Source organism: Camelus bactrianus, chromosome 31, assembly GCF_048773025.1.
Source record: "Camelus bactrianus isolate YW-2024 breed Bactrian camel chromosome 31, ASM4877302v1, whole genome shotgun sequence".
Taxonomy (NCBI): Eukaryota; Metazoa; Chordata; class Mammalia; order Artiodactyla; family Camelidae; genus Camelus; species Camelus bactrianus.
Genome location: NC_133569.1, coordinates 23,236,314 through 23,259,907, shown reverse-complemented (window position 1 = coordinate 23,259,907; position 23,594 = coordinate 23,236,314). Strand labels below are relative to the sequence as shown.

Here is a 23,594-nt window from a genome sequence, read left to right as displayed (position 1 = left end):
CACTGAGCATCATGCATTTTTACAAGACTTAAGAATGCCAGATCATTTGCCAATACTATGATTACTTAATACTGATTTAATATAATAAAATGAGACCGGAGAAAAATAAGGTTATAACTATTGGAAATAATATAACATCCTCATTTATATAAGTAATGCATACGTCTTGAAAAAGTCAATAAATATATGCCTTTCTTGAAACTGAGATGTGTTTTACAATCAGTATGTGTGTTTAAAGGGATTATTTCTTATTCACTCCTCTGTTCCTATACAACTGTGATTAACTTGGTCGTGTTGTTGTCATAAATGCTGTCTTCAAAATCAAAGAACTTGATATCCCCTGTAAAGGTGGTATGGCTTCTGCAAGACTGAGAACTACTGACAAAATATCAACATGAGAACTTTGGAAAGATAAGAAATTTCAGGATAGTGACAAGCATATGCTGACCACTAACAACATGCTGGAGAATGGGATCAATGCCCTCTCTGTAGTAACTTGTTCCCGTCTCACAGCAGCGTTACCAGAGGGATGTTGTTCTCACTACTGTGGCTATTAACTCCCATGTTGCCAATGAGTGAAGTGAAGTTTGGGGCACCTGAGTGTCTTGCCTGAGTTTACAGACCTCAGAGCAGAGCACGTAGCCAAATTCAAGTCCATGTGACTTCAGGATCAGCAGGGCTGAACTGGAGTTAGATCCTGGTTAGCCTTGTTTGTGTGCAGGTTCTACTACGTGACCTTGCACAACTTGCTCAGCTTCTCTGCGTCTCAGTTTTCTTATTTATGTGATGGTAATAATAACATGAGGACCACATAAATGAATACATGGAAAGTACTTAGAGCAATGCCTGAAAAAAATCAGCCTTCCAGGTGTGGGCTGTGATTACTGTTCTGTGTTGTGTACCTGGAATTTGATGGGTTTTCAAGAAATAGTTGAGGCATAATAATAATAATAATAATAATAATAATAATAATAATAATTTTATTTATAATAATAATAATTTATTATTATTATTATTATTAAAATTTAATGAAATACAATTGACAGAAGTTGCCAAATTTTCTTTTTATAAAATAAAAGCTTTTGGGAAAAAGTCAATAGATATGCAGATGAAATTACTTATGTTTACATATTCCAATGCATTGATTTTACATCTATTAAATTAATCACTAATGATCTAGCATAAAATCTTAAATTATCTGAGATGGAATGAAGGGGCAATAAAAAGTAATTTTTTAAATACCTTACATTGATGCAACTAGACACCATGATTTCTGTGTACCATCTCGTGTTGAGTAATTGGAGCACAGACTTACCTCATTTACTGTCACTTGCATGAATAAGTGGCTTCATATCCAACGAAGTACGTATCCAGATCTTTGTGATTCTATTTTGCAAACTTTATTGTTCTTTTATTTGTAGCCTCTTTTATTTGCAATGTGTTAAAAACCCAATCACACACTAAAAGAGTCGTCTTCAAATTTATTGCTAAATGGAATAATTAACTCTTCAGTAGAGTTGCAACCATTCATATTACACTTGAAATCATAGTATTTCATAGGCTGGCCATAATATTTTAATTTTTTAAGGAATTAACATTGGTGCTTTCTTTGAGTATTTTACTTGGGTGAGCAATGCATAAACCCTAACATAGGTGTCCTAAGGCAAAAAAATCTACTTTCAGGTAGACAACGATGGGGCACTCTGTGATACTGGCTAAAACATTGGGAGCTGCTATCAAGAATGTATTGTTTCCCCACATTAAAGAAAGTGATTGCTTTTGGGGGTTGCCCACAATGATCTTTTTCACAAAACTATGCCACTAAGCACTTTAAACAAGCTAACATTATTTCAGTTAAGATAGCAGGGGGAACATCCTAGGATCATCTGAAATTTTCATATGCCAAATCCTGAATTACCGCTTCAGCTGCAAATTGCCTCAACTGGAAGTGGTTTCACGTCGTTTCCTAAAGGCAGATTGGAATCTCTAATTGTAAAATTTGGGAAAACATCCCTAGAATCAATGATGATAAAAAGGGCAGAGTTCTACAACACCTGTAAAATTCTTCCAAAGTTCAAATATGGAAAGACAAAACATAAAGTATATTCAAATTGTTTATCCCACTCCCAGTCATATGAAAGCATATTAAAACTGCTTTGTGTGCTGGCAATTAACCCTCTAATGTCCGTAAAATTTACAGATAAGTTGAAGAAACATCAATTATTTTTATTTTTGCAGGTGAGGAAAGTTGAGTGACTTAATAGATGTAGTTCCTAGATTAGGATTAATAGAGATTTTTTTTAAAACCCAACCAATCTGAAATAGAAACAAGATCAAGAGGGCAAAGGAGCTTCTCCCTGGACCTAAAAGCCCTTCCTGGAATAGTTGCCATGGCTGAAAATAGCACTGTCCCGAGGTAGGTTTGGAGGATTGAAATCTACACTCAGGTGCGACATCCTCAATATGCTGAAAAACAAACACAAATAGAATAGCTTGAAAGCACTGGAAGAAAAATGACTCATCCGTACAAGGAAAATGCATGGTTAACAGTTAACTTCTTATCAAAACCACTGGAGAGAAGAAGGCAACGGAATAGCATATTTGGGGAACTAAAAGGAAAAAAAAAATCCAAGAATCTTCTATCACTTAACATTATTTTTCAAAAATGAAGCAGAAATAGTCATTGCCAAGATAAACAAAAACTGAAGAAACTTGTTACTAGCTAATTTGCTTTATACAAAACACCAAAGGAAATTCTTCAGGCGGAAAGCAGGAGAAACCAGATAGTAATTTGAACCCACAGGGGAAAATAAACGAAGAACATTGGTAAAAATATTTCTGTATGTAATTATAAACGGCAATATAATGGCATATTTCTTTTTCTTACTTCTCTTTTTTTTTAATCAAGGTGTTTTAATTACTGAATCTATTTCCTTACTAGTTATCAGTCTTTCCCTTTTTTCTTCTTTTATCTGTTTTCTGTTTCTTGCTGAATCAGTTCTGGTAATTGATATTTTTCTAGGAATTTTCCTGTTTCATCTCAATTAGCTGTTTTGTTGGTGTAAAGTTATTCATAATAATAATCCCACCAATCCTTTTAATTTCCACAGCATCTGCAGTGATACTGTTCTTTCATTCTTGGTTTTGGAAATTATGTCTTCTCTTTTTTTCTTGATCAACCTAGCTGAGGTTTATTGATTTTGCAGCTTTTTCCAGAAAGCCAGCTTCTGATTTCATGGATTTTCAAAAATCTATTTTTTTTCTGTTTTATATTTCATTGATTTCCATTCTCATCTTTATTATTTCCTTCCTTCTGCTAGCTTTGGGTTTGGTTTGGTCTATTTTCTTTTCTTTTTTTAACATTTTTTTATTGAGTAATAGTCATTTTACAATGTTGTCAAATTCTAGTGTAGAGCACAATTTTCCAGTTATATATGAACATATATATATTCATTGTCCCATTTTTTTTCACTATGAGCTACAACAAGATCTTGTTTATATTTCCCTGTGCTATACAGTATAATCTTGTTTATCTATTCTGCATTTTAAAATCCCAGTCTGTCCCTTCCCACCCTTTTCTTTCTTCTCTTAAGTGATACATAGATGTATATATAGTATTGTTAGACCTATAACACATAAAATGTAATGTATTTGACAGTAACAATAAAAAGGAGGAAGTTGAGAACAAAGCTCTATCAGACCTAGAAAATAATGTGATAGGTAACTCAGATCCATAGGAAGAAATAAAGAGAACCAGAAATAGTAAATAAGAAAGTTAATATAACAAACTCTGGAAGTACACACTTGCTCTCTTTTCTTCTCTCAGCTTTAATAAATTATAAAATGATAAGCAATAATTATAAAAATAACATATATAGACAAAATATACATAGCAACAAGAGCTATGTAAGAGTGAAGTATTTGTATCTACCTGGAATTAATTTAGTATGACTCTGAAGTAGACGATTGTAAATTAAGTGTATATGATAACCGTTAGAAAACTAAGAACTTAAGTTAAAAACATATAGTTAGATTATTCAAAAAATTAATAACATTTTAAAGCATAAAGCATTCACCCAACACAAAATAGGTTAATAAATGAAAAATGAGAAAACAAAAAAGACATAATACATATGGAAAAATAAAGTAAAATAGGAGATGTCCATCCAAACTTATCAATAATAATATTAAATATGAATGGAGTAAACATTCAATCAAAAGACAGAGACTTTCAGATTGAATTTAAGGAGATAAGATCCAACTATACACTGTTTAGAATAGACACTCGTAAGATGCAATATACAAATGGGTTCAAAGTAAAAGAATGGAAAAAGATGTGCTATCTACATAGCTACATATAGCTGCAAAGTCTATTTTAAGATCAGAAAATAACACTGAACTTCTGAGAGTTCTCACTCTTACCCTTCCAACCGATCCCTGATCTCCGTTCAATCAGTAATCTCTGGGCATAGGCTGAAGAGAGGGGTGTGGTGGGAAGTTTTTGACTCATAGAGAGGGGCAGGGAGGATTCCTATGACCACTTGTAAGCTGCGGGGCCCTTTCCCACACAGATGTCTCTCTTTAGAATATGGATTGCTTAGAACCTACTTGTTTTAGCCATGGGCTCTAATGGGTCATTTGGCTGTTCAAAAGGAAATTCCACGCAACATCCTATTACTTAAATTTTTTATTTTGTTTTCTCTAATCATTAAAGTAATGTATTTATAATACTATATTATATCACTTAGATGTGGAATCTAAAAAGAGAAGAAAAGAAAAGGACACTAATTAACTCATCTACAAAACAGAAACAGACTCACAAACATAATAAACAGTCTTACGGTTACCGGGGGAAAGAGTGTGGAAAGGGATAAATTTGGGAGTTTGAGATTTGCAAATGTTAGTTGCTATATATAAAAAAGGATTAAAAAATCAAGTTTCTTCTGAATAGCACAGGAAACTATTCGATAACTTTTAATAACCTTTAATGAAAAAGAATACGAAAATGAATATATACGTATATGCATGACTGGAACATTGTGCTGTACACCAAAAACTGACACTTTGTAACTGACTGTACTTCAATTAAAAAAAAAAAAAAAGGAAGGAAGGTTCACTGAAAGTCTGCTGGATTTTTTTAAGGTTAATATTTTTAAAAATTGTATGTATGTGAAAATATTTCCATTATAGATTATTAAGTATAAAAAACAAGGTAAGAAATATCATGTATATTATGATTCCGTTAATACATGAGTGAGCGTGTCAGTTTGGATGCGAATAGGAAATGGCTGAATTACCTCCACGGTGGGGATGGATATAGGGAAAGATGGAAAAAGGGGAGACAGAGGGATCAATGAGCAGAATACAGAGAATTTTTAGGGCAGTGAAACTGTTACAATATTACAATGGTGGATATGTGTCAATAAACATTTGTCCAAATCCATAGAATGTATAACAGCAAAAGTAAATCCTAATGTGAACTGTGGATTTTGGCTGATTAAGATATGTCAATGTAGGTTCATCGATTGTCACCAATGTCCAACTCGGGTGCGTGATATTGATGGCAGGGAAGGCTGTGCGTGTGTAGGGTCAGGGACTATGTGAGAAATCTCTGTACTTTCTGCTCAATTTTGCTCTGAACCTAAAACTACTCGAAAAAGTGAAGTTTATTAACTTTTTTAAAGGCCTTCCTATACTATGATAGTTGGGAGAGAAGATGCTACTTTATGAATAACTTCATAAAAGAGCCAGAAAGGAGAATTTGAAGTACTAAAAGCAAACTGAAAACTCCAATCACGTGTAGCCTATCTCTGTGTCCCGCAGTCTAAACTGACATGAGTTCCACCAGGTTGCTGTTAAAACCACATACCAACTCTCTACAATTCAGGGCTTTCTTACCCTGACTCCTGAATTTTTCTTAAACCCAAACCTTGTCAATGACCAAAAACATTGCCAGTAGTCAAACATTTTTATGTTGGAACTGCAAGACAGCCAACCCTGCCACGGCCAGTTGGAAGAGGACTGGAGCCAATATCATCATGAGTAAAAATGCAGCAATTAGAGATCAATGGATATTCAAGAACAGAAAGGAACCACGTGTAAAGATACAGGTGTGTACGCAGACGTATCATCATATGTCTGTGTGTCTACATACATCCCCACATGCACATGCACACACAAATAACACACATATGCATATTCATGCTTTAAATAAAGTTGGTCACAGCCAACGACTTCCCCAAGTGAAGTTCGGGAGATCAAGTTCAAGTAGAAGTTTTTTGCCCACTTTATTAGGGATTTTCATGGCTAAGATTTTACCTTAGGTTGTACATTCAGGAGACTTCTTGTCCCGAGTCCCATCGTCACCACACATGACAGCATTTGCCCTCTTTCACTCCCACATGTGCTCTGACCATTTTCCAAGGAGGACTGATTGCTACATCTGGGAGAAGCCTGCCCACTGGTGCTCAGTGCCCTGGCAACTCAGGTCAGCTCGGTGATGCATTGTTCACCAGCTCTATTCTCTCCTTAAAAGTGACTAAGTATTATATGTTGAATCGTGTCCCCCCCCAACAAAAGAGACGCTGACGTCCTAACCCTTGGTACCCATATGACACTGCAGATACAGTTAAGATGAGGTCATAGGGGAGAAAGGTGGGACCCTAAATCAATATGACTTGTGCCCCAATAAAAAGAGGGAATCTGGACACAGAAGCAGACATGCCCAAAGGGAGAATGCCATGCGAACATGAATGCAGTGATACGGCTCGTGTGTCGGCAAGCCAAGGGACACCAAAAGTTGCTAGCAAGTCACCAGGAGCTAAGAGAGAAACCTGGAACAAACTTCCCCTCGCAGCCTTGGAAGGAACTCGTCCTACTGAATTCTAGCCTCCAGGGTTGTCAGAGAATAAATTTCTGTTGTTTAAGTTAATAAACAAACAAACAAACAAATAAAGCAAGATAAGAGATGTGTCAATATGATGCTATTGGGTGTGAGTGGGACATGGCTGCGGTGTTGGGTGTAGGGAAAGGCTGGAAAAGTCACTTCTGATGTACCGTCTTCTCTATAGTGAGTCCATATCCTCAATATTATATTTCATATTCCATTATATTTTTATGATGTATAATTATCATATTTTTATAGTAAAACTAATAAAATCTATTGAAAATGGCTGCTTGAAAGTAAAATGAGGAAATATGTCATTGCCATTTCTAGTTCCTTATATTGATAAATATATTTGAAGAATATTATTTCCTCCCTATTGAAAGAAATTTTAAGTTATGAAATATTCAGGATCCTTTCTGCCTTGATATCAATCTGTGACAGGTTTGCGCCATTCATAATCCTTTCTAACTCAAAAAAGTGTCTGATTTAATAAATATGTAAAGGGCTCATTATTATTAATGCATGTGGAAGGAGAAAATAAATCACCATGCCTTGGCTTCATAAATAGAGTGAAATAGGTGGAAAGAGTGATGGACTCTGAAGGGTGCAGACAAAGTTCAGTAGCACTAGCAGGATGGCCAGGGTGTGGGGCAGGGATGGCCCGGCCACTGCCTGTCACAGGAAGGTCACTTGGTCAGAGTCTGGCTGAGACCTGGACACCAGATGGAGGGAAAGTCAGCAGACCACGTCAAAGCCATTTAACCAGTGTCTCACGATTTGAAGTGACTGTTTCTCTTACTATCGGTGCACACTGCACATTAGCAGGGGTCCGGCATTGCCTTCTTTTGGCTTTCACGTTCTGTGGATGGTGACTCAAGTCGTGTGAGAGAGTCTGTCCCAGACGCCCAGAGCACTCCTCTTGGGCTCTTTCCTGTTACGCCATCACTGTTGTGGGACATGGCAGGCTGGCCCGAGGGTGGTACAAGAATTTGCCAGAGACAAAGGATGAAAATAGAAAAGGAGCTTGTTAGGTACACTGCCCGTGTGTGCCCCAGTGGTGAAGGCTCAGGGTCTTTTATGGGGAAGAGTTTGGTGAACACAATGGCTTGGGAGCTGGGGGATCAGCTCGTGTACAAGATTCTGATTGGTTGTGGGGCAGGTAAGCTAGTTCGGGTCCATGAAGGGACAGTGGGATTTATGACTCTGATAAGGAGCACGTGTGGGCTGAGACAAGTCAGCCTGAGCTATTGTGAGGTTCGCCATTTCCCAAGGCTGTTAATTCTGCCTGGGCAAACACGCGTCAGAAAAAGATGTGCTTTGTTTTTTTGCGGGCTTGCAGGTGGACATCTGAGAGCCCTGGAATGGGGGGTCATTGGACCCTAAAGTTCACCAGGTGGCCCCAGAACCATCTTCTTTTGGAGGAACTCTTCCTCCCCTTAACAATTTTGCAAATTACCTAAAACAGCAAGATTGAAATTTGCTCCTCAAACGACCCAGAGAGGGCCACTTGGTCCCAAGCTCAGGTGATTAGAGCAGTCGTGTTTGCTGCACCCATGAGCCTACGGATGACTGTTGCTTTGTCTCTGTGCCTCAGGAGAGAAATCTGTCCGGTGCCCCTTCTGTCCTAGGTGCCCAGGCTGCTCGGCTCTGCCAGGCACCTCCTGTGTCCCACACTGGGCCTTAGCTCCGTGCCTCACCCCTCACTGGGATCATTTGGGGGTACATCTGGAAGTAAACGTGCACCTATAGACACATGTCTCACACACACACACACACACACACGTATTCCTGAACAATGCAAATGGAATTGGAACACAAATGCTATAGGTTATACAGAATTACTTTAACTGGTCAACTTAAATTAGAGTTTTTCAAACAGCTAAAATACATTTTCAAAAATTCATCTTTAGATTTTTCTGTATTTTAAAAATATAGAAAAAAAATCTCATGAATTCCATGCCACTCAATTCTTATTCAGATTTGGGAATCATTACAGCTATGCAGAAAATTGTACAGTCCTAGGGGAAACGCTTATCCCCAAAACATAGGGGAAGCCCTACCCTAACCCTAATGTTAAAAGCTTCTTTTATTCATCTTTTAACCTATAGTAAAATCTCAACAGTAAAAACCTATAGTCATTGAAATAAAGAGAACAAGGGACAGTTCTCCTGGATTTAACAATCAAGTGCAGAAAGAGTATTTAAAAAAAAAAAAAACACTTTCTACTAACCTAAGAAATTTGAATAATAGTGGGATGAGAAAGGAGAATAAAAGTGAAAAAGAAAAATTAGAATTGCTAATTAAAAACAGAAACGTTTTAAGGGGAATATCACTCATCAGTTTGCATTCCAGTCAATAAATTCACATTAGTTGAAAACCTAAGAAATGAATTTTTACTGATTTTAAAGTTTACCATTATATAAATGCAAATGTTACTGTGTATATTCCTTGCTAAGAATGAGACATTTAACTTTTAAGTTTAACTTTTAAAAACACAAATATATGTTTCTTGAGGAAAGATTCATTATCCTGGTAAGTTAAATAATATTAATTCCTCCCGGTTTGCATTTTTTAAGCTATGCATTCTCTTGGAAAATCCAATTTTTGATGTTTCTCATTGCATGACCATTACTACTTAAAACTAAAGAAATTTGTATTAAATTAGCAAACAGAATATATAACTTGTACTTTAAAATATTTACTCCTGAAACAGCAAGTCATATTTTTGAAATGACAAGTAAATGAGCATTATACATCATTTGGTGATAAACAGCTTCACAGCCTGAATAATACCTACCCCAGGAATTTTGTATTAAAATTGAGTATCTGTTAGAAATTTATATTTTCCCAGAATAACCAAGGACAGTTTCTTCTGCCTTCATGATTAACAGAGAGTTATATCAATCATATATGGATTATCAATTTTCAAGTTCACATAATATTAAAACTCTGTGTAAAAACCTTGCTGAAGGCGGTTAACCTTAAGCTCTTCTGTTTTTCGAGGTGGACATAAGGCATCATTATCTGGTAATGGAGACCTGTGTTGTACAAGCAAGTGATTTGTTTCAAGGCTGAGTGAAGGAGTCAACAGAGGAACAGGGACGTAACACGCAAGTTATTTGGGGAAATGGGTGGAGCAAATTTTTATAGTTGACAGGAGGAAATGGGGTGAAAGCACTGTGGAAAAGAGCAAGTGTTATTATTGGGGACCATCCTCATGAAAAGGGCTGATAAAGAAGAAAAAGAACATATGACAATTCTGAAGTTGGGAATTTGAGGAAACTCACGTTTGGGGCCATGCTCACCTTAGGAAATCTCCTGAGAGCCAGGAAGATGACCGCTGAATAGGAGGATATGAAGACAATGTGATTGGAGTTACTACGGAAAATGTGATAGGGAATTCAAAGACACAGGTTGACTTTTTTTTTTTTTAATTGAAGCATGGTCAGTTATGATGTGTCAGTTTCTGGTGTACTGCATAGTGTTTCAATCACACGTATACATACATGTAATTGTTTTCATATTCTTTTTTATTATAGGTTAATACCAGGTTGACTTTTATATACTGAACAAAACTGTGGGGACAAATGATACTAGAAATGATCAATTAGAGGACCTACTTTGCTACAGTTTGTTTATAAATTTAGGGAGTTTTCTTCCCCAGAACCATGGAGAGGCGAGCAATAGGGTTCACTCAGGACTGGGGATGGTGAGGATAGAAATGGCTAGAAGTCAAAAGATAAGCAATTCCAGAAGGAGACAAGACTTGGCTGCCATGGTCCAGACTGGCCATGATCACAGGGAGTAAAGAGTGGAGGGAAACAGAGAGACCTCCGAGGGGCCAAGGGTAAAAAGAGGTTGGACGCTGATTAGTGGAAAATAGCTTGAGAGGAACAGGAAGCTTCAGTCCACAGAAGCGTCTGCGAGTGATGGTGAGATTCCAGTGGTTCAGCCTGGAGTTGAGCTGAAGTGGAAATGGAGGCTGTTGAGTTAGACGGTCGGCCATGAGGGATGTGCTGTTTTAACAGACAGCTCCCCCCGGAAGGATCTGACTTGGCTGGGTAGCTTAGACAAGTCTTGAAATTTTTCATTAATCTTCTCGCTTACTTAATGTGCTTCAAAGCTTGTAGGAGACAGATGTTCCAGGAGACAACGTCCCTCAGTCAAGCCAGAGCTAGTGCGCTGTTCTGGTTTCATCCTCCTTGCCAATACGACTCTCCGTGCTGGCTGGAGAGGAGAAGGGCACAGAGCATCAGAGGCTTGGCCTGTGTCCGGACGGCGTAAAGCAAGACACAGAGTTCTCCGGCGCAAGCTGCAGGAATGTGATCGGGGCTCCGTTCATGGACTGCAAAGGCCATCTTTTTAAGTTTCCCTGATTGTCCATGACATCCACCCCTCTGCTTTTCTCCAAACCTGTTCTATTTATGAATTAACTGTAAAAGTGAACTCTGCCTCCAGCTGCAGGTGCCAATCTTTCACATGGGATCCTTCTGACACCTCATTCTGCTGACACTTGGGAGCAGAGGGTACGAGCGAGCTGTTCTGGGAGATGACTCATTGCTGTTTGAACGCTGATCATTCTTTTGTGTTCATAAAGTTTGACAGGGCATGTTTCAATGAAGAGAAATATTCCTCCTGGGCGTACATTACCAGGATGTCTACTAGTATTGGGTGCAGGCAATGGCCTCCTAGTCATTTCGCGTGTCTGCTCCTGGATGCCCCTCAGCGCCCAGATGGGTCAACGACAGCTAATCAGAAAGGGCTCCTTCACTAGTAGCCACAACTCTTATACCCCCTACATCTATGAATACATTTACTTAAACTCTTCCTGGCAGCACTCCCTGCTCAGAGGTATAAAACAGCCCATCAGACAGTTTAATACATAATCCTTCATTGATATTCAAAACTATTTGAAGAGCAGAACACGGAGTCCTGCCAGCCTCCACAGCATTGGAATTCAGTTTAGTTCTGTCTCTATAAAAAAATCAAGCAGCCTTTTAAAAAATGCAGCACGGTGTGGCAATGCCCTCCCGCGGTGCCTTATTTCCTTTTCCTCTGGAGGACTCCAGCAGACTTCCAACAAATGAGACGGTGACCAAACCGAACGTACGTGGCACTATTATCTTGTCAGTTTAACTATTTGAAGAACAAGAAGACCCCCCTTTTCTCCAAGGAAGCCCCTTAGACCCAGAGGAACGCGTTGGCACCTGTCTGTAGCTTGACTCCCAGAGCTTTCCTTGGGCGAATTTGGATCCAAGAGGAATTGATGCTTTTAATAGAATAACTTTTTCTTTTTGTTTGTTTGTTTTTCAGGAAATCATGAAGGGGGAAGCTTAACCATTCCAACCAGACTCTTAAGTTAATTTTTATACAGGTCTGCAAAGCACTCTCTGGTGATATTTTAAAATGTCTCAGTGGTGATGCCTTATCATTTCTTATTTTGCATATTTGTGTTTTCTCCCTGTCTTCATCAAAGTGGCTAGTAATTTGTCTATTTCTGAATATTTTAAAAACTCAGAGTTTTTCTCTCTTAAAGTCTGTTATTTTAGGTTCTCCATGCCATTAATTTTTGCTTTCATTTTTATCTCTTTGCTCATGCTTTCTGTGATTTATTTTATTGTTTCTATCTAATTTATTTGAACTGGGAATTTATTACTTCCATTATTTAAATGTTAACGCTAAAAGTGTTTCAGTGCTATTAATGTCTCCCTGCTCATTGCTTTCTTGTATATGCTGTTCTCATTTTGTTGTTGTTTTTTGTTTGTTTTTGTTTTAAGAAAATTCTGCAATTTCAGTTTGTAGTTTTCCTTTCACCTAAGGTTTGTTCAACATGAGATGCGTTAATTTCCAAGTGGAAGGACGTTCGTGCGTTCTGTTTTGCTTGTAATTCCTAGTTTTATTGCTTTTATTGCAGATTAGAATTCGCCTAATATGTGGTTCGTTTCTTTGCGTATGTCATGGCGTGTGGGAAACAAGAGCATGTCATTATTAGGGTGTAGAATTCTACGTGTACCCACGAGAGCTCCCATATTAGGGTGTGGTGCAGACCTTCTGTCTTCCTATCTACTGCTTGTCCGCTTGGTCCGTCTTGTACTGGGAGTAGTGTAATAAGGTCTCCTGTTTCTGTCCATGTTTCCTTCCATTTCCTGATGTTTCTGCCTTATAATGGCGTTTGCCATATTATTTGATACATAATACTTATTAGCATTGTATTTTTGCAAATTGTGGCTTTTAGTACGAGAAAAGTATGCTTCTTTGTTACATTTAGTGCTTTTTGGCTTGAATTCTACATTGTCTGGTAGGTTAATTGCTCTCTCTGCTTCCTTGTATTTTGTATAATTTTGTTCATTATTTTGTTTTTAGTCTCTTTGCATAGAGCGTATAACTGGGTCTTTATGAGCCAAATTGGAAATACTTTTTCTTCCTTGTAATAGTTAAGTCCATTTATATTTATTGATAAGACAGGCTTAATCTTAACGTTGTCATAACATTTTACAATTTTTTTATCATATTATTTCTTATTTCTATGTTCTTTCTCTACCAAATGTAATTAAATTTGTTTTTCACTTCATTTCTTTCCTGATTTTTTATCAATTCTTTTTTCCTTGCTTTGGTTTTTGTTCATTTCTGTTTTTTGTTTTGGAATTTCTTTTTTTTTAAATAAGTCAAAATGTGATTTATTTAAATACCTCATTTCTCAATCATTTCAAATAACAGAATTGTATTCTTCAACCATTTTCTTCCATTTTCTCTTTTTTTAAAACATTTTTTTATTGAGTTATAGTCATTTTACAATGTTGTGTCAAATTGTTTTTGAATTTCTGATTCAAGTCTTTTTTTAAATACACCTCGATGCTTGCTTACACATATGCATTTCCATGTACAATGTGACCTTACAGCTCTGTTCTGCCCATTATTGTGTCTGTAAAGGAGAGATTTTCTTCCATTGATCTGTGTTGAATTTTGTTTTCTAATTACTTTGCACTAACTCTGCACGGATTAGTTAATCTTTTCCTTGCTGATTCTGTGGCTTTGGGATGTTTTACAAGATTCTTAATTTAAAGGCTTCTTTATCTGTCAGTATAGCCAAGTCCAGATACTTTAGCAAAATTTTTTTTTGGTGAGTTTTGTTGTTGTTGTTGTTTTTGGTGGGGGAAAATATTGAGTGGCCTTAATTTCTTTGGTTTTCTTTTGTTTTGTAAAACTCTAAATGTCCCTCTTTTGCTGTTTCTTTCCCTTTTCCACTCAATTGCCAAGCTACACTTCTTCCGTCCATTTTGCCATTTTTGCCCCCCCAAAAGTCTCAGTGTTTTGAAGAGTGCTGCCATTTGTCCATTTGCTCTACCAGATGACTGAGGGTGGCCTTGACAGTGGCAATACCACTGTGTCAGCAGCACCTTATTTGCTTAAATATTTTTGTCCAGTGACATGAGTTCCCTTCATCACTGGAGACTTCACTGGGGACATCCCATAATAAATACATTTTCTAAAAGTTTCTTAGCCGTAGTGGTGGTGCCCGCCCTTCTGCATGGAGAGGCTTCAGTCCATTCTGAGAACATGCAATTACAAGACCATATTGTTTGCAGAAGGCAATTGGATGCAATCCATTTGTAAGTGTTCAGTGGCCCAGTAGGTGGTGCGAATCCTCCATCTAATGCCTGAATAGTCTTTCCAGGCTTATGGATTTGACAAACCAGGCATTGGTCGTAAACCAACCTGGTGACCTTTGAGCAGGTGCCCTACCAATACCTTTTCACAATTTGGATTACTTGTTCTGGGCCATGGTTAACTCCGGGATGTGGAGCTTTCAGTAAGGGCATTTTTAAGGACTCAGGAAGAACTAAGCAGCTCTCCAGGCCCTTAGTGAGTCCTTGTTTAATATAAATTTGCATTCTCATTGGTCACAACGTTGTTGCTCCAGCTCAGATGCCTGATTCTGTCTTTTATATAAGTTATCATACACAATTTGATTAGAGTCAGTCTTACGGAGCTCATTCAGGTTGCATATTGGAACAGCGTTAGTGCAGGCTGGTTTAGCATGGAAGTCTGCTAGAGCAGGTCTCTGGCACTCAGGTTATTTTTCTAGCATGGGCTTCAATTTTAATAACTGCAGTTTGGTTAGGCGATAGAATGGCAGAGGGGAGTTCTTTTAGATAAAGATAAAATGACCAAGTGGGATTCATCCCAGGATTGCAAGCATGGGTCTGTATTTGAAAAAAATATATATATAATTTATCATATGAAGAGATTAAGTAAGAAAAAGAAAACATGATTAGTTCATGAGATACAGAAAAAATATTCAGCAATATTCAACGTCCATTCATGGTTAAAAAAAAGAATTTTCAGCAAACCTCGCCTTGTAAAGGGCCTCAATCTGATAAAGAGCGTCTGCAAAAACCCTACAGCGAATACACTTCATGGTGAGGTATTGACCGCTCTCCCCTGCAATCAAGAACAATGAAGGATGTTCGTTCTCATCGCTTTGATCCAGTGTCATTGCCGGGCCCAGTGTCCACACTAAGCCCATGCCCACGTGAGGCCCAGTGTCCAGCTACAGTCCCACTGGAGGTCACAGCTGGTACTTGGGATCCTGCAGAGATGAGATGCCTTTAGGAGCCAAATGTGTGCATCAGGCCCCATCATGAGAGCCAGTGTGAAAAGACGCCCCCACCCCGTGCTAGTTCTGGAAGGGAGCGGGATCTTTAGAGAAGCGTTTCCCATGGTGGGGCTGTGGCTCCCTGCCCGCTCCAGGGCTATTAGAGCATCTTATATGGAAAAAAAAAAAAAAAAAAAAGTAAATACAATTCTTAGATAATTAAGTAAAACTGAAAATTCTTCTAAACTTCCTTTTACGTTTCTGAGAATTAGCTGGAAGTAGTCAGCAAGATTACTCCTTTTCAGTCTTAATTTAGCAACACCGGCCGTGCTATCACTGGAGGATTCTGCTCACTCGTGTGACATCAGAGACTTCAGAAGTTAGAAGGGACTTACACCTCAAAATTCTGGAACTTTGAACTTGCTGTTGGCAGGGCACATCACGTGAATTAAATTCCAAATTTAGTGCAGCTTTTAAAATTTTTTTTTAATTGAAGTTTTGTTTATTTACAATATTATATTGGTTTCAGGAGGACAACACGGTGGTTCAGAAATTTTATAGATTATACTCCATTGAAAATTATTATAAAATATTGGTTATATTCCCTGAGCTGTGCAATATGTCTTTGTAGCTTATTTATTTTATAGTGCAGCTTTGATATCAGGAATTAGGAAAGTAGAGGCATCTTGCAGCAAGGTGACTGAGCACCGACATACCATTTATACACACGTATCTTAATACCCTCTACGATGAAAAAAACAAACAAACAAACAAACTTAAATCTTGCCCAAAAACCTCTAAAATAAAACACTATATTTAATACCTGATTTAACATATTTTCTCTCTTTGTAGCCCCATAAAATCATTTACAAGCCAACAAAACATGGATATTTCATATCAGTATTTAATTTTCCAAAAGAATGCAATTTTATGTGAAGATGTCTATACAGTTTGGCCAGGCACTTATAGTTAATGTGATTGGGAGGCCCAACAATTAATTGTTCAGTAGTGTAACCCATGATCGGGGAAAGCAGAGATGACTGAGGGACACTAAGGGAATTCCTGGGGTCTCCCACTAGTTCCCTCACAATTCTATTTAGGATGAGAGTTAAAACAGTTTAGGCCTTTCTGAAATTCAGAAACTTACGCTGCTTTCTGAAAACCTGGTTAGATTTTCGCGATGTGTAACGTTTCCGGAGCGGAGGAGTAAGTTCATTTCTGTGATGCTGACATAGAGTGACGTCAGGGAAAATGCTAAAGGACTGAAGAAGTTAGCCTTCCGGGGCTATTTCCAGTGTCTCTGATTTAATTGGCTCTACATTTATACACCAAACATTCAACGGACACTTCGGGGGACACAAACAAATGCGAGTCTGCACGCACGGCCTGGGAAAGGTATCTAAGATCATAAAAGACATACGCCTCCAGCCATAATGGAACCAATGGTTAAGTGCCAAGGAGAGGACCAACGGCCCCTCCCAGGGATGGGAATTTATAAAGTGCCTGTCTCCAAAGATCTGGGATTGTTTCCTGTTTATTGTCTCATTAATCTCCCAGCATCCTCGTGACACGTGAGGACCAATTACTGGCCAAGCTGAACATCATGTTTCTTACACTGACACCCTGGGAGGGGGATGTAGTTAGAGGAGAGATGGTGAGCCCTCCCTGAGCATCTAACGTAAAAATGCCGCGGTAAGGGGTCAGTTCTAGCTGCAACCCACTTAGCAGGCTGCTCGGCTGCTGGTCCTTCTGCTCCTTTTTCTTGGACGACATCACTTACTCCGTTATCTGCAGCTCAAAAACAGCTAGGCAGCAAAGACCTCATGGCTCTGGCTTTTGTAATTAGGGGCCGCATACATTACTGTCTAGGTTTGGACTTAAAACCAAAGATATTAGGGGATTTGTTTCCAGGAAGGGAAAAGAATAAGAGATTTAGATCACTTAATGTCTCCAAGAAATCATACATTGGCTCAATCTACTTACAAAAGCAGAGCAAAATGTCAAACAATTCGTTGCTGACTTTGAGCCATGGGGACAACCCAAACAAGCAGAGTTATCTCATAGTCACCTCCATTGAAAAAGACTATGAAAAGGAAGATATGTATGTAGATGTGTGACTGAAACATGATGCTGTACACTGGAAATTGACACATCATTGTAAACTGACTACACTTTAATTAAAAAAAAAAAGAAACTGCCCCCAGTGGACCCCCACCCCCAAGGCTGCACTGCACACTGCCACCTATAGTCCCCAGGCAGCATTGCACCTTCTTTCATCTTAGATGCAGTCATTTACTGCTTTTGCTTAAGAATAGTCTTCCTTGATTTCTGAGAGTCATTTGGGGACAATGAAAGTTTTCATATGAGGAGAATTGTCTCTTCCTGGTTCCAGCTTGCTGTGTGAATCATGCCAGCATACGCATTTTAATAATTTGATCGTCTTAACGAAACTTAAGCACTTAACAACATTTCAGGAACCTACCAATACTAATGACCATCGGGGAATTATTTACCAAAGGGCTTGACGTGATTTTGAATTATTTTAGTTTTAGTTTAGACACATTATGTTTCTGGGAAGGGATATCTACCCTTGTTAAGTAACCATGTTCAACATTTTCCCCCAGGCGTTGCAAAGTTGGAAAGCATTGCATTCTTTTCATTAAAGATACTTTGGATCAAAAAAAAAAAAAAAAAAACCAACAAAGCATAAATACAAAACAGAAACAGACTCATAGACATAGATTACAAACTTGTGGTTGCCAAGGGGGAGGTGGGTGGGAAGGGACAGACTGGGGTTTCAAAATGTAGAATAGATAAACAAGACTATACTGTGTAGCACAGGGAAATGTATACAGGATCTTGTGGTAGCTCACAGCGAAAAAAAATGTGACAATGAATATATGTATGTTCATGTATAACTGAAAAATTGTGCTCTACACTGGAATTTGACATAACATTGTAAAATGACTATAATTCAGTAAAAAAGTGTAGAAACAAAACAAAAGATACTTTGGGAGGGAAATATATATATATTTGAGCTCTTGCCTACTGCACATAATGCTGTTTAGCATACAATTAACTTTGTTTTGGGAAGTAAGTAGGTTTAGTTATTTCTTTAATGGAGGTGCTGGGGATTGAACCCAGGACTTCGTGGGTGCACACTAGGCATTCACTCTACCACTGAGCTATATCCTCCGTACTTGAGTGCAATTAACTTTGGCTCATGTAACCAGAGCAGAGTCTCTAACGAAGGATGGTGGGTGGACATGAAATCTCCCAAGAGTCTATAAATCATCACCAGGGATTCGGGCAGTGTCACACCTGCCACCAACTTTGGCATATCGGGTTTAGACCGGCCGCCGTCATGCCAGACAGCAGAGCAAAGTCAGTGGAGGTGGAGGCCTGGACCTCTCTTGACTGCCAAACATCATGCTCATGATCCAGGAGGTACTGAGGTTGGAATAAGTTTTACAGCAAGAGTTGACAGTCGCTCCAGGAAATCCAGCGCCGGTGTACGTGTGGCGTGGTGGGAGCTGCAGGGCCAAATTAGGAAGCGGAGGGGAGCGGGTACGGGGCGCAGCAAACGCTGCGATGTTGGTCCTGCGGTGTCTTAAAGTGCTTCGGGCCTCTGCCTGCTGAGCTCCAAAGAGCAATCTCCTCATTTGTTCAGCTCTCTGCTCTATGAAGTCGCAGACTCAAAATGATTGGGAGGCATTAAACCCCCACAGACTATTCCTAAAGAACTTCAGCCTTATTACTTGTGAGGAAATGCAGTAATGAGAGAGCAGGTGACCAATTACTGGAAGAAAAGGTCCTTGGGAGACCGGCCTTCATTACCAAGTAGGAAAGATTTTTCTCTGCTTCATCACCTGCACTGTGTACAAACATGAGAGCCTCAGGAATTAAAGGGTCCTGCAAGATTCTATGTGTCTTTGTCATTTGAGCATTCTGTCTCACCTCATGTCTCTTATTGAGGTTACATTTTTAACAAGCCCCTGTATTCCCTTTTTGTTAATTGGAAGGTGAATTTTGGCCAACAATAACTTTCTTGCAAGTTCTTGGAGCAGAATTTCCTAAGCGTTCCTTTTAATTCTTGCACCTCTGGAGAGAAGAGTCACAACCAAAGCAGAAAATAGAAGCAGAAATTTCCTGGGAGACCCTCGATATAAATAACGCGATGGATGCCCCAGTCCAGATAGCACCTCGCCGTGCGTCCTTGGAAAGTGTATTCTGCAGTTACAGGTGTGCAAACCTCTAGTTGGAGTCTACATCGAATTTGCCGGGGAAGAGCCATCTTTCTTCAGTGACATTTGATTTCTAGTTTCTTTGCTGATCATCAGTTTTCCTCAGAACTCTGACACAAGGTTATGATATTGGGGCGGAAGTCATGAAATAAGCCTCCGGATCACGGGCTGTGTTTCCAGCAGTCAGAGAGTGCCTTCCACAGAAGGAAACTTCTGGGATCACCACAGGGAAAGGAGAGCAAGGAGATCACCCACAGGAGCAGAAATGCAGCCGGGGCCAGGGTGTTCTCAAGTCACCTTCCCACCCAACCCGGGGTGGCCAGACGCGCGCAGAGAGCTCCAGCCAGGGTGCCAGGTACCTGAGTTAAAGCCGGCACCCCCATCGCGGAGGGGAGGGGCAGATGAGGCGGGAGGAGTGGAGGAGCCGCAGTGCATCTCTCTTGCTGTTGTGTTGGCCTCTTCCCACGGCCGTATTTCATGCAGGACAGATCATTTTCCTCTGAGCCCAGAATCAATCTTCCTCCCAAACCAGGGGGCGTAAAATTATCTCCAGAAGGAAAGGATTGAGCTTCAGATGGCCAGCATCCCTTTCAAGACATGAAATAAAACACGAACACACAAGAAAGGACCCACGGCCAACAGAGCTACAACTGGCCCCAGGGGATTTCTTTTTTTTTCCTTCATCACAGGCTTTGCTTCCAGTGACCTCTTAGCAGAGCAGGGGGGTTCTACAGCGTGAGGCTGCTCAGTGACCTGCGGCATCTCATGTAAGTGACACAGGTGTCCTCATCGTTCTTCCAACTGAGTTCCAGCCCCTGATGTTTAAAAATGTGTCATTTCCAACTATGTTTTATGTTAAGAATGGTTACCACTCTTGAGGGCCAGCCCAGTGATGCTTCTTCTATAGACCCACATCACTGGAAACATCTCAAAGTAACTATATGGTTTCCTTTTCTCAAAGAACTACATGTTAGATCTCTGGGAAAGAACTCCAAGACAGAGCTGCTAAATAAACGATGAAAAAAATAACTGTCAAACATTTTTATCTTAGGTATTGGCGTATCCCAATGATCAGTGCCGTTCTAGGGTGTGATAAGATTAGGTGTAAACATGATTTGAACTTAATGCATGTTTAGTGGGTGTCTAAAATTCAAAACCAGGCAGGTCAAACTTCCCTGACCCTAAATATAGTCCTAAAGTAAACTGCTCAGGGAAATTGGAGCCCAAAGATTACAGATGAGGAGTTTTTGAAGTGTGTCCATGTTCCAATGGAGATCAAAGAACCCCAACTAAAAGAATCATGGACTGACCGACATGACAACTGTTGACTGAGCAAAAATTCTTTTTGAAAGGGCTATGTTGCAGATTACAACTCGAACACTGGGGGAATTAAAGTGATGGGCAGTGGAGTGTCACAGAACATGTGAAACTCTTATAAAAATTTTATTGACTTAAATAATTTTGCCTACATTACACAATTAAAAAGTTCTTTACACTTTTTGTAGAAGAAAAAAAACAAAAAACAAAGAATGATTACCCTAAAGTGAATCCCTGAAAGGTGGACTGTTAGGAGCCTACTGTGAACAGACTGGGAACTGTGGAAGTAAGAATGGTGGATTTAGAACTCCAGAGCAACTGTCCCCGTAGCCTGGAACATCCCACCTCCCTTAGTTTCTTCCTGTTCCTCTCTGGGGATTTCTCATAGCATTTTAGGACAGCAGCCCAGAACTGTGTTCTTTTCTTTCTCACTGGTGACTCCCTGATCTCTCAGCATCAGCAAAACTGTCGCCATGAAAGAGCCGGGGAGCCCGCGGCCCAGGCTCTGCCGTGCAGCTCCATGAGGGAGCCACGTTTGTGTGGGCGGCGGCAGCAGCGGCAGCACCAGCAGACTGGGGCCCGGGAGGCCCGACTCCGCCAGGCACCTCCACTGCTTCTGGGCTGTGACACTCGTAAGTGATGGCATGCTTGAAGGAGAAATAGCAGAATGGCCACACTTAGGTTAACAAATTCTTAGCTTTACGCTCACCGCTTGCTTCGAAAATGGTCAGCAAACCTGACTGACTGACACAGCTCCCGGCTCCCAGGCCTGTTGTTAAAGCTGAACTGATTGATTCTCCTGTTTGTTTCACCTTTCTCTGGCAACTGAAACTTACAGTCATGTTTGGATTCTGAGTCACTCCCCCAGGAAGGGAGTCACCGGACGATACTCTCAGGGGAGTGACCAGACCCTCCGAAGTTCCTTCTGGCACCTGATGAGTCTGATCAGATAAAGAAGGTCATGGGGCTGATGACCCTCCAGACCACCAGACGGTCCCACGATGCCGAACAGACTCTTTGAGATTTAAGAGGAAGCTTCACCAGGAACTCTTGTTAGTTAATATCACCATTTACACCTCAACTTGTTCATTATGTAATCACGAAGCCCCAACCCTAAGACAGGTTCCTCTGAAGTTTCCAGATTCCTGGCCCCTGGGAGCCATGAGCAAATTAAAGTAGTTGTTTTAAGGCTACAAAATTTGGGTTACTGTGTTACACAGCAATAGATAAACAGAATGCTGCTACTCTATTCCTAATGCGTCCCACCAGGCCAGGTTCCAGGTTGCGTAAATAAGCACTCTTTAAGAATTGACAGGTGAATGAATCTCTCTTTTATAGACCTGGACAACGTGTGGTTAAATTTAAGAGTTGACTGGGCCAGGGGGAGCCCAGATATCGAGTCATATGTTAATCTGAGTGATTCTGAATAAGATTAACATCTGCAAATTGCTCTCCCCAGTATGGGTGGGGCTCATCCAACCACTGAGGTTGGCCTGAATAGGACAAAAAGGTGGAGGAAGTTGAGGTCTCTCTGCCTGACTGCTGAGCTGGAACATTGGTCTCTCTTGCCCTCAGACTGGGACTTACACTGTCAGCTTCCCTGGCTCTCAGGCCTTCAGACCCTGACTAAATTATAGCGCTGATCCTCTTGAGTATCCAACTGGCAGATGGCAGACCTTGGGACTTAACCTCTGTAATCACATGAATTAATTTCTCATAATAAATCTAACTAGCTATCTACCTATTTGTCTATCTACCTACCTACCTACCTACCTACATATCTATCTATGTACCTATCAAGCTACTTACCTACCAACCTACCTACCTACCTACCTACGTATGTATCTATACAGTGCAATCAAGCGAAAGAAAGAAAGAAAGAAAGAAAGAAAAAGAAAGAAAGAAAAAGAAAGAAGGAAAGGGAACCCACTGGAAATAAAAAATAAAACTTTGCCGACAGTATGATTATTTGTGTAGAAAATTTGATCGTATCATTATAACCATCGTTAGACAGAAGTTAAAGCAATAAGAGCATATTTTATTCGGGAACTGTTGCAGTAAGGACGAGAGCCCTAAGGCTAGAGCTGGAGTTAATTCTGAATACAGCATGGACAAGTGGGCGTTTATAGCCAAGGAGCGGTGGTGGGGGTGCTCAGTGAAAGGAAATTTACTGAGAGGAAACATCAGGGGTAAGGCAGGTTTTTGCTAAATTGATCTGCCAGAAGTCTGGCTGAAGGCAGGCCTGAGTGGTCAGATACCACATGAGGGATGAAGAATTTGACCAGGTATCTAGAATGATTGGCTATCAAGGCTAAGGGGTTTTCTACAAACTGACATAGCAATTCTTGCTACTCAGAACATCGTAAGCCTGCCTGACAAGGACAGATTCCAAGATCGAGGCCTAGAGGGCCTGGAGAGCCTGACTAATGTTTAGTCAAGAACAGTCATGTCAATATCTACCAAAAAAAAAAAAAAAAAGCTACAAGAATAAGCAAGTTTAGAGTATTTGCAAAATACAAGATCGATGTACAAAATCAATTATCCTCTAAGA

General features: G+C 39.7%; 1 non-coding gene and 1 pseudogene across 1 annotated transcript; one reads left to right on the top strand and one right to left on the bottom strand.

Annotated features, from left to right (window-relative positions):
• LOC105065451 (protein ILRUN pseudogene) overlaps positions 1 to 17,255 on the bottom strand; it is a 33,085-nt pseudogene extending 15,830 nt beyond the window's left edge.
• Positions 17,256 to 20,599: 3,344 nt separating this feature from the next.
• On the top strand, positions 20,600 to 20,728 carry LOC123615552 (small nucleolar RNA SNORA18). The gene has a single exon (XR_006723210.1). It is a non-coding gene; the product is annotated as a small nucleolar RNA SNORA18 (small nucleolar RNA).
• Positions 20,729 to 23,594: the final 2,866 nt, after the last annotated feature.